Source organism: Notolabrus celidotus, chromosome 17, assembly GCF_009762535.1.
Source record: "Notolabrus celidotus isolate fNotCel1 chromosome 17, fNotCel1.pri, whole genome shotgun sequence".
Taxonomy (NCBI): domain Eukaryota; kingdom Metazoa; phylum Chordata; class Actinopteri; order Labriformes; family Labridae; genus Notolabrus; species Notolabrus celidotus.
In genome coordinates this window covers 13,213,878-13,226,000 of record NC_048288.1, presented here as the reverse complement: position 1 = coordinate 13,226,000, position 12,123 = coordinate 13,213,878, and positions in this window count along the sequence as shown.

Below are 12,123 nucleotides of genomic sequence, written 5' to 3'. Positions count from 1 at the left end.
CTTATTGTGGATTAAGATGAGATAAGACCAAGTTTTATCCTGTCTTGGTGTTTGGGTCTTTGTTAATAATTAACATAGAGTATGGTCTAGACCTGCTATGTTTGTAAAAGTGTCTGGAGATAACGCTTTTTGTGATTTGGCGCTATACAAATAAAGATTAATTGATTGATTGATTGATTGATTGATTGATTGATTGATTGATTGATTGATTGATTGATTGATTGATTAAAACTAGATTAACTTCTTATTTCAAACTATACAAACTCACTGGACAATAGTCATTGGCAACCAACTTGAAGGTATACCCTGTAAACTAGTTAGCAGCCAGCCAGGAGATTCCTGACTAAAGTTCAATTTTTTAATGTACTCAGGGCAAATTCCAGACCAAAATATTGAGGAGGGAAGTAATTTTTTTGGCACGTCACACATCAGTGGGATTCCAGGAATGAATGGACTTCTGGTTGACTTGACTCCGTACACACACATAAGTGGAAACAAGGCACCAGAGTAGATATGGATGCTATGGTCACACGGTGTAGAAATAATGCTTCAACTTGGGAGTTGTGCTTAATCTGTGGTTTAGAATATGACAATGTTACAATTCAAGTAGAAGAATAGCAGGATTATATGTTACAGTCAAATAATATGGGTGACTCAGTAGTCTAGATTCTTTGTGATGACCAACAAATAGCCCATACCTTATGATAATATTCATCAAGGCATTTTTATTCAGCCAAACAGCCACTCTGATTTAGGTTAGAGGAAGATGACAGTAGTGGATGAATGTCCATCATAGTTTATTTCCTAAAATGATATCTTACGATAAGCAAATTGTATGAACATGTATGAATACCAATTGTCTTCTGATTGTGATTTCATATCTGACTGAACTCTATCTTCTTTCCATCCCTTATAGGTTGTTATTGTGCTGGAGCTCTTGTAAACCTCAGCAGAAATATGAGTCATTCCCAGGGCAAAGACAGTTAATGCTTTGGAAATGTCCCAAAAATGTGTCAATCCAACAATTTTTGACCATTTAGGACACATTTTCTGTTGCTGAGCAAGAAAAACTACAGGCAAAGCATGGTCTGAAAGTTAGTCTGATGCCTGCTCTCGTTTAACAATAACAGGGTTATTTGAATGTAAGAGTATAAAGACTTTTTGTGTGTGTATCTATCACATACAGAATTCACAGCTTTTATCCCTCGTTGACAGAGGTGCCACAGGGAAAGCATCACGGTAGGAGGACTGTGACAGCCTCAGTTGGAGGTGATGTCATCACAGCGCGACCTGCGAGGATGAGGGCACTCCCGTGTGGCCGGGCTGTCTGTGATAGTTCAGGGCTGAATGTGTCTCTAGAAGTATGAGGTGGGTGCCAGTTGCTGTCTTCTCCAGTATCATTTAATCAGCCACATTAGTTTTGAGTGTAAGTTGATATGCTGATGATACCTCGCCAAAACAGGGAGGCACACACACACACACACACACACACACACACACACACACACACACACAAGAGGGGAAAGAAGGCTAGAGTGGAGCTCCCTGAGTAAGCCATCATTGCTGATGCACAGTTGGTATTCAGGTTGGTAATTTAACCCTGCACGTTTGAAATTGAAACATTTAAATAGAGAACAGTAATGTCATCAAATGTCATTTGTGTCATGGCAACCGGCAGGGAGATAAAATGTCATCTTGTCTGAGAATAAATATTTCTGCAGGGTCGAAGAACCCATTTATTAAAATCATGGCGCCGCTGCCCCACTGCGCTAAAGGGACAGTATTCCCTGTCATGTTTCACAGTGACCCTCCAGCTTGACATTTTGATTTCTCTCTTTTGTTCTCTCCAGTTTTCTGTCAGAGTGACAGCATGCATGCCTCTACGTTTGTGCGTGTGTGTGTGTGTGTTGAAGTGTGTTACATACTAAAAGCTGCCCATATCCTAAAAGGCAACACAAAGGGAATGTCAGAAATGTCAGGATGCCATCACAGCCTCTGGTGATTGGGGGATTGGCAGTTGTACCAGGCATCCTTGAAGACATGTCTCCACTACCATTGCAGACTTCACTTTCACGATGTTTGATCCCTTCCCTTACTGCTCCTGCTCAGTGGACATTCTGCAGCTGAGACATTTTTGAGGATGGCACCAGGGAGACATGTAAAATACTGACTCCAAAATGCTCTTTTCAAAGCCTAATCCTCCATGTCTACATGCATTTGAGCAATCCATCATTTGCTGACAACAGCTGTAGGAAGAATGTCATTGTGACATTATGCAAATGTATTCAGTAGAATATCACAAACATTCATGAATTGTGGTGCATTGCAGAATGTGAATATTATGTGCTTTGACACTGTTCTGAATAACTAATGATGTGGGACTGACCTGTTTGCTTGAATGACTGCCACAAAAACTGCACTTTATGTAGAATACGGGGAGCATGCAGCAGCAGACTCACCCACTTTATTTGATCAAATCCATAAGTTACTGTCAATGCACACTCATTCATTTTGACAGGGCAGGCTTTCAGACTAAGTCTTACAGACATGTGCTTTGACTGACACTGCCAACTATTTTTCAGAGGCGTAAGCAACTTATGCTTAATAATATCAGCTGTCTTAATATAAGATGATTAATTAGCCTTGAGAAAAAAAATGAACGCCAGTCAATATCAACCTACAAAGAAATAATGCAAACTTCCATTAACAACATAGAACAAACTAATGACACCCTAATTAAATCTTAGGAGGGTTTCATATGTCCTATATGCATCCAGCTTTATTGAAGTCATATGAGGTTCCATTTAATTACCATGGCCCTGTTATTTTATTTGTCTTAATGAGTAAATACAAAGATCTCTGATCACAATCAACACGTGAAAACATATCCGCCCTGTGCAGCTTTTATGCTGATTTAGGATCCGCTAAAAAAGGCTTGCAGTTGGAATAAAAAAAATGTTGAGCTTGAGCACCAGTAAAGAAAAGATGGATACCTTCCTCACACTGAAGAAAAGCAGGATAAGTAATCCCTATATGGTATATTATAATCCAGTAAGAAGGGAACAGTGTGTCCATCTGAATAGGTTTTTTTAAATTTTTTGCAGTAAATTTGAAATTTGTTGGGTCAATTTTATAAATCGGACACAGAATATCATAGGTCTATCTCCTTTTGGACGCATCATGGACCTGGTGTGTATTGTATCTGGCGTAAACAGGTCAGATTGATGTTTTTCTAAGACATTACAGCAGCCAACAGATCTTGAAATATATTGCTGAGATCTATCAGGATCAGAGGCGTACTCAGGCTGTTTGAGCAGGGGCAAAAAAGGGAAAAATAGCACCTCCTTTCAAATCCCTGGTACTCCTACAATTTAGGGTGAACTTAAATCCATCAATCACTCAATCTTAATTTGTATAGCACCAAATCATAACAAACGTTATCTTAAGACGCTTTACAAACATAGCAGGTCTGGACCTTACTCTATAAATTATTAACAAAGACCCAACATCAAGACAGGATAAGACTGTGTTGTATCAGCAATATTTAGCAAGTTACAGCAGCAAGGAAAAACTTCCTTTTAACAGGCAGAAACCTCAAAAGAACAAGATTCATGTTAGACAGCCATATGCCTTGACCGAATTGTGGTTGGAAAGAGGGATAGAGGAGAATGAGAGAAAGAGAGAGCAATGATAGTGATGAGATCGAAGACAGTAGTAGTAGGAGTAGCTGTTGCCGCTGTTGTCCGGCGCATCCGTATCAGCTGGAGTCTGGAACATCCACAGAAGCAGGCCGTCTATGGCAACAACTCAGAGGAACCTAGGGACTCCAGAAAGGTCTATGGTTAGTAACTTTCAATGTATTGATGAAGCGGTCACATGAGTAGGGTCTGGGGGTGTTCCGCAAATCAATTTTGAATATCTAACACTTAGTTCCCTGCATTGTGGTGAATATTTTTGTGACCAATTGTAGTGGAAATTGAATTCTAAAAAAGGAAAAAAAAAATAAACTATTGATATATTTCTATATTATTGATTATAATACATAATTAACATAACAAATGGTACTTTTTAATGTTTTTGAGGGGCATCCAGAGGGCACTTTGTCATGCGTTTTCCACTGAAAGGGCACCAGAGATGACATTTTTTAACATTTAATAGACTACAGCTGAATCCAAGAGGACACTTTATAGCGCAGTTTCTTTCGGACATGAGGGCACCGGGGCATCAGGGTTGAGGTTTGTCATTTTAGACCACCTTAGACCTCTATTAAAAGGCATATGCTGACTCGTATGTAATACAGATGATTTTTCACTGCCACGGTTAAATAATCAAGTGGATTTATTCCTAACCACATGACATGGAATAAAAATAAAAAGCAGATTTGTGTTCTTATGTCTTTTGATTATGGCATGCTAATGACGATCATCTAAAAAAACACATCCTGCCAGAGATCAGGACAATGACTGCTTCACGCAACAGTAACAGTTTTGATTCCATAACTATGTGTTGTGCAAACAGCATAATGTGGACTCAATACGGAATTACATACATCATATCCCCACAGCCCCCATCCATATCCCAATATTAAAACAACTCCTACATTCCACGTGATAATAAACACGTATTGATTTCCAATGGGATGGCTTAGAAGTACTCTTGTCTCTCCGTGGGGACTGAGACTCAGAGAGAGCTGTCTCTTTTGCCTCCTCACTGTACTGAATCAATGTGTTGCCATCCAGGCAATAGCTTCAATATTCTCTCCTGCTCTGTTTCCAATTTGGTGCTCGATTGGAGGCATCATTCTTCAGTGGTCTTCACAAGGAGTGGCTGTCAGTGGGGACGTTAGACTATCCACTGGCCAATGGACTATGGAGGAGACTCTGCAGTTGTACTGTGACTGTATGCAGAGCCCTTCTTAAGAGTTTAATGCTCTGCATGTGGTTGTTTCTACAGTTTCTTCTTTATTACTCATGTATGTGACACAATGCACAAAGAAGTAAACGGAAGTATGAATTGTGCATCAGCTATTACTTCAATATCAACAATGGTTCAAATTACTGTTTCTAATATGGTGCTCATAATGTCAAGTCAGATGAGACTGGCTGGAGTAGGTTATCCATTGTTGAAACACTTTTGGTTATGATTGTTGACAATCCTTTTGCATTTCCAATGCAGGAAGTACCAACAGTGCTCAAACAATTAAGCCAATCAAGCCACTTCTCTACACATATTCCAGTCCCTCCAGGAAGTTGCGATTTCGCGATCGCAACAATCCATGCAAATTCAAACAATCAGCGTGATTTTTTCGCGGCCTTGCAGTTTTATACATCACTGCAACTTTCCTGTGAATTTGACCAATTACCTTAACCTCAGCCCCTGTATGTCAACGGTTTCATCATCAATTAAACTTCCTGGAACATAAATGTAAGTCCTCACTTGATCGGCACTTCTAAACAACAAAACATGCAGAGAGAACGGGTGAAGAGCGAGGACAGCAGGCAGGACAAGTGACGATGACAACGTTGTTATTTATATATTGAGGGGCACAGTGTTCGCTTGGTCACCTACCTGTAGCAGGTGTGCTTTATGAACCAGCTCTCCCCGCCTCCATGCATCTGTCTCATCTTCATTGACGATTTTTACCCCCGGTGTGCGTTAGTGACAAAGACACAACCAGGGGACGTCTCTTTAATATTTTACGTTTGACGTTGTTGCTGCCATTACCGTAAAAAGCTCAGCGTCTATAGCTTGATTTATTCCAGTTTGATGATACATCAGACACATTTAGTAAGTTTGGATCAACTCCTTGTCATCAAAGATGCAGATTCATTTCAGAGTGCCGTGAACTGACTGTCTGTGCCTCTGTCACTGCGAGGTGCATTCAGGGACCATTGTAAATGTGCCATACAGTCCTTTCATGGCATTTTTCTGTGAATCAGGAGAATCAAAATACCGTCAGTGGCCACATCAAGAATGTTTTCTAAAAACTACTGTAATTTAGCGTATTTACTTGCCCCTGAGATGTTACTGTGGGAAAAAGAAAAGAAAATCGCAACTTTCACCGCAATTTTTTCAAAAAGCTGTTGCAAAATTAGGCTTTTTGGGCCGCAACAATTACAAAAAATCCCGCAAAATCCTGGAGGGACTGATATTCCATTTGTACATATCTGCATGAATCTATCAGTTCTTTCTACCAAAGGAATACCAAGCAGCAACCTCCTGTCTCAGAATATGAACCCCATTCAGAAGTGTTATAAACTGCAATTCATTTAGTATCCGCTTGAGGCTGGCTGCAGAAACACCCAAATCTACATACACACCAATTCAAAAAAGATCTTTGCAGCAATAATAAACATGTTTACAGCCTGGTTCAAAAAACGGCTTTAGTCTGAATAGCTAATTCCTCTATTGGCACACACTGTACGGGGGGTGAATTTTTTTAGAACTCAACAGTTCAGAAGATATTAAGATTAGGATTTTTGCCCATCTAAGGACATGACTGACTTGATTGACAGGCAGGAACACTATAGCTGTTTGCGAGGAGGCTCAAAGCCTGCCTCTTTACCTCACACTAGCTCGACAGAAGTCAGGTTGAGTTCAACATTTCCACTAAGGCTCCCGCTGACGATCGGCTTCAAAACAGTCTATGGTTTTAACCAAAGCCCTGTTTGTTGATTACTTTCATTGAAGTAACATAAGGAGTTTTCTCACCTGAGAAAGAGTTCTTTGGATACAAATAATATGAATGATGAAACACAGCCCTCTTTCCATCGTTAACTCCTCTCAACTCAACCTCCAGCTGTTGTCTACCAATGTGCGTCTGGGTCTTTTTTGGAGGCGTGGCTTTCGAACAATGCCAGAGGGGGTTGAGCTTTTTTTGATTCAATCTTTTCAAAATCTAGCTCATTCACACTGCATTGAGCAGCTTTGGGACCTGTTTCAGCAGCTATCCCTCTACTACATAGAATATCCAAATCTATGTTTTGTTTTTTATAAGTAACACTGTCTGTAAGGCAGCAACTTTTTAAAAATAACCTCTGATAAACCTAATGGACTATACCTGCTCTGCATCAAAGGCAAGCAGAGTAATAATAATAATAATACATTTTATTTAGAAGCGCCTTTGAAAACACTTAAGGTCACTTTACAGGCAGATTAAAACACAATAAATAAAGACAAAGTGATAAAAAAAAAAAAAAAAAAAAAAAAAGCAGAGTTACACCAAGTTAAAATGAGGCAGTGAAGTTAGACAGGGAATGCCATTTGAAACAGGTGGGTTTTACAGTCCCTCCAGGATTTCGCGGGATTTTTTTGTAATTGTTGCGGCCCAAAAAGCCTGAATTTGCGACAGCTTTTTGAAAAAATTGCGGTGAAAGTTGCGATTTTCTTTTCTTTTTCCCACAGTAGTGAGGACTTACGTTTATGTTCCAAGGAAGTGAAATTGATGATGAAACCGTTGACGTACAGGGGCTGAGGTTAAGGTAATTGGTCAAATTTGCTGGAAACTTGCGGTGATTGTATAAAATTGCAAGGCCGCGAAAAAATCGTGCTGATTGGTTGAATTTGCGTTGATAGTTGCGATCGCGAAATCGCAACTTCCTAGAGGGACTGGTTTTAAGTTTGGATTTGAACAGTGGTAGTGAGTCAGAGTTACGGATGTCTGGTGGGAGTGAGTTCCAGAGTTGGGGAGCAGAGCGACTGAAAGCTCTGCTCCCGATGGTGCTGAGACGGGCAGGGGGCACAGAGAGCTGTGAGTGAGGAGGACGACCTGAGGGAGCGAGAGGGGGTGACAATGTGGAGGAGATCAGACAGATACGGGGGGGAGAGGTTGTGGATGGCCTTGAATGTGTAGAGGAGGATTTTGAAATTGATTCTGAGTTGAGAGTGAACAAAGCAGAGCATTTAGTAGCTGATGAAGCATATATTTCTCTTAAGAGATGATGGAGACTAAAACCAAGGACTAAGGTTGGACTCAGGCTGTGGAAGTTTTTAGCCAATTTAACCTCACTGCCCTACTCCAGCCACTATGAGCCTCTGGACCGGAACCATGACTGATACTGATGTGAGGCCGAGATTATCTGATCATTTGAGGGACTTACAGCTCTAGTCTGACACCTCACAAAGAGATTCAAGTTACAGTTAAGAATATAAGTGAGGTTTCCTCCTTGGTTGGTCAACTCAACTTCAAAGCTTGAGTAATCTGTATTTCCTGATCATGTTATGTTTGTAAAAAGATGAACACTACCGAGACTTTGGCCTCAAAATTTAGTATGAGAAGTATTTTACATCTGCAGCTTATTGTAAAACTTAACTGATAACCCTTGGCTTAGCATCCAGCCATCATACAGAAATGTTGGTAACACTGTACTTAAAGTGGTGCTTGAAGGGCATTACTTTGGATAATAAGCTCATAATGATAATTAGTACAATAAAAGATAATAAACACAATGTGCAAAAACTGCAAGAGGCCGGATAGTTTATAGGAAGCTGTTTAGCTAATGACACGGTATTAAAGTGAATGTGATTCTCAGATTCTCTGATGTTGCTGCTGATGTTCTCCCTGATGTGTGATGAGTGTTTATTTTGCTTCTAATACTTTTATAATATGCTGGTAAGGCATCACAGTGAAATAACTTCTTCCAGCTTCTCATGTCATTTACAAAATAAGGAAAGGGAAATGATTGACTACTCTGAATCAGTGAGTTGAATTGTATTATAAGTTGACAGTCTTTTGAGTTTGGTACAAAAGCAACTTAGGTCACTATGCATTGTTATTTATTATGGGAACTTCTACCTGTACTTATTGTTTGTTGGCCAACAAACCTGTTTACCAGGTTGGGCCACCAGTGATGACCTTTTCTTCAATTGAGCTGGTAAAAATAGTTGTGGGTGTGTTGCAGTAATTTAGACTGTAAATGTTCTCTACCCACGCAAAATGCTTGACAGGTCAATGAGTTCAGAAGGTTCAGCTTTAATGCATCAACAGAAACTCACCAACTGATAACCAATGATATTTATTTTGTGATATTCTGACCTGAAATTTAAAGGAGACATATCAGGCTATTTTAATAGATACATATAAAGTTACAATATTGGATGTCCTTACTAAACCTCTGCAAAGTTTCATTACAAGAGATACACAGATGTTGGCGTAATCCCTGGACGTGTTTTCCAGAGTCTCTGAACAGCTTGTTTCGGGAACTTCATAAGACCCGGTCTGAACCTGACAACACACTCTGCTTTCCTGTAAGAACAGTGTTAAAAGACTAGCCTTCCAGGCAGCTTTCACCACTCTGCTTTTTCACCCAATCTGCACTTTGTTGATTCGGTATGGCTCGTAAATTCACTCTAAAGTGTTGTTGTGGCTCTGAAGGAAAATCACAGCTATTTTGTTTTCCCAAGGATAAAGACAACAGAAAACTGGGGGAAGTTTTTTTTTTGTTTGTTTTGGGACAACAATGGCAACAACGTAGCTATTCGTACTTGCCAGTTTGCTGACAACGCTAAATAAGGGTAGGTACAAGGTGGATTTGAAAACACACTCAACTGTTGCTGAAACCTTGTGCTGTAAAGAGCTCCCATGAAGTTTTGAAACCAAAAGCTATACATAACACTGAAACATCGAGGTAATGTAACAATAGCTAACTGCTAATAGCTTTAATGGGCTGCTAACAGCTAGCCTCAAAAGTTTTCTGTAAGGGTATAGCTTTTGGATAGTTTCATGACTGCAAGGCTGTGTAAAAGTAACACCTAGAAGCTGTGCCTACATTTATGTCACTGGAAGCATTAACAATGCTCAATAATTATGCCTAATTAATAACTAGGCTACAAAACCAGGTTATTTTGTCTAAATCAGGGGTTCTCAAACTTTTTGGAGCCAGGGACCCCTTACAGGTGAGAAAATTGTCCAAGGACCCACTCATAATTGTAACACAGGTTAATCATAGTGAATCAGAAGAGCCGGCTCGCATCAAGGGAGAGCTCCCAGAATTTTTGGTTTCGCTGCTTAGCTCTCACAGTGCTCAGCCCCAGCTCTGCTCACAGCAGAACTTTGTTTTGATTGGTCAGCATGGCGGCCATGCGGCCAATCACATGTGAGGATATAGGATACAGGTGATGGAGGGGAGGCTGTGTATCATGGCTTCATCTGTTCCTTCTGAGAGGGTTAGGTTTCTTCTCAAAGACAAAGCATATTCTGAGAGGAGAAATCGGATCAGCCCATCCAAGCTGAGGCATCTGATTTTTCTCAATGCCAACCTGAGGACATTAATAATGTTTACTTCAGTCTGGTTCTGGTTCTGTTTGCTTGAGTTTGTTTCTTGTTCTGTTTGCTTGAGTTTGGTTCAGGTTTTGGTTCTGTTTGCTTGAGTTGGTTCTGTTTGCTTCAGTTTGGTTTTGGTTCTGTTTGCTTGACTTGGTCCTGGTTCTGTTCGCTTGAGTTTGGTTCTGATTCTGTTTGCTTGAGTTTAGTTCTGGTTCTGGTTCTGTTTGCTTGAGTTCGGTTCTGGTTCGATTCTGGCTCAGTTCTGGTTCGGTTCTAGTTCGGTTCTGGATCGGTTCTGGTTTGGTTTGCTTGAGTTTGGTTCTGGTTCTGTTTGCTTGAGTTTGGTTCTGGTTCGGTTCTGGTTCGTTTCTGTTTCAGTTCTGGTTAGGTTCTGGTTCAGTTCTGGTTCAGCTCCTGTTTGGTTCTAGTTTGGTTTTGGTTCGGTTGTGTTTCTGTTCTGGTTCTGTTTGCTTAAGTTTGGTTCTGGTTCTGTTTGCTTGAGTTCGGTTCTGGTTCAGTTCTGTTTGGTTCTGGTTTGGTTCTAGTTTGGTTCTAGTTCGGTTCTGGCTTGGTTCTAGTTCGGTTCTGGTTTGGTTCTGGTTCAGTTCTGGTTCTGTTTGCTTGAGTTTGGTTCTGGTTGTGTTTGCTTGAGTTTGGTTCTGGTTCTGGTTCTGTTTGCCTGAGTTTGGTTCTGGTTCGGTTCTGGTAGAGTTCAGTTCTAGTTCAGTTCTGGTTCAGTTCTAGTTCGGTTCTGGTTCAGTTCTGGTTCAGTTCTGGTTCTGTTTGCTTGAGTTTGGTTCTGGCTGTTTCCTTAAATTTAGTTCTGGTTCTAACCCTAACCTTAATCATAACCCTAATCCTACAATAACCCTAACCCTAATCATAACCCTAACCCTAATCACAACCCTAATCCTAATCTTAATCCTAACCCTAATCATAACCCTAACCCTAATCATAACCCTAACCCTAATCATAACCCTAACCCTAACCCTAACCGTAATCATAACCCTAACCCTAATCATAACCCTAACCCTAATCATAAACCTAACCCTAATCATAACCCTAACCCTAATCATAACCCTAACCCTAATCATAACCCTAACCCTAACCCTAACCATAATCATAACCCTAATCATAACCCTAACCCTAATCATAACCCTAACCCTAACCGTAATCATAACCCTAACCCTAATCATAACCCTAACCCTAATCATAACCCTAACCCTAATCATAACCCTAACCCTAACCCTAATCATAACCCTAACCCTTACCGTAATCATAACCCTAACCTTAATCATAACCCTAACCCTAATCATAACCCTAACCCTAACCCTAACCCTAACCCTAATCATAACCCTAACCCTAATCCTAACCCTAACCATAATCATAACCCTAACCCTAATCTTAACCCTAACCCTACTCCTAACCCTAATCATAACCCTAACCCTAATCATAACCCTAACCCTAATCCTAACCCTAATCACAACCCTAACCCTAACCCTAACCCTAACCATAATCATAACCCTAACCCTAACCCCAATCCTAACCCTAACCCCTAACCCTAACCCTAACCCTAATCCTAACCCTAACCCTAACCATAATCATAACCCTAACCTTAATCATAACCCTAACCCTAATCATAACCCTAACCCTAACCCTAACCCTAACCCTAATCACAACCCTAACCCTAACCCTAACCCTAATCCTAACCCTAACCCTAACCATAATCATAACCCTAACCCTAACCCCAATCCTAACCCTAACCGCTAACCCTAACCCTAACCCTAACCCTAATCCTAACCCTAACCCTAATCCTAACCCTAACCCTAACCCTAACCATAATCATAACCCTAATCATA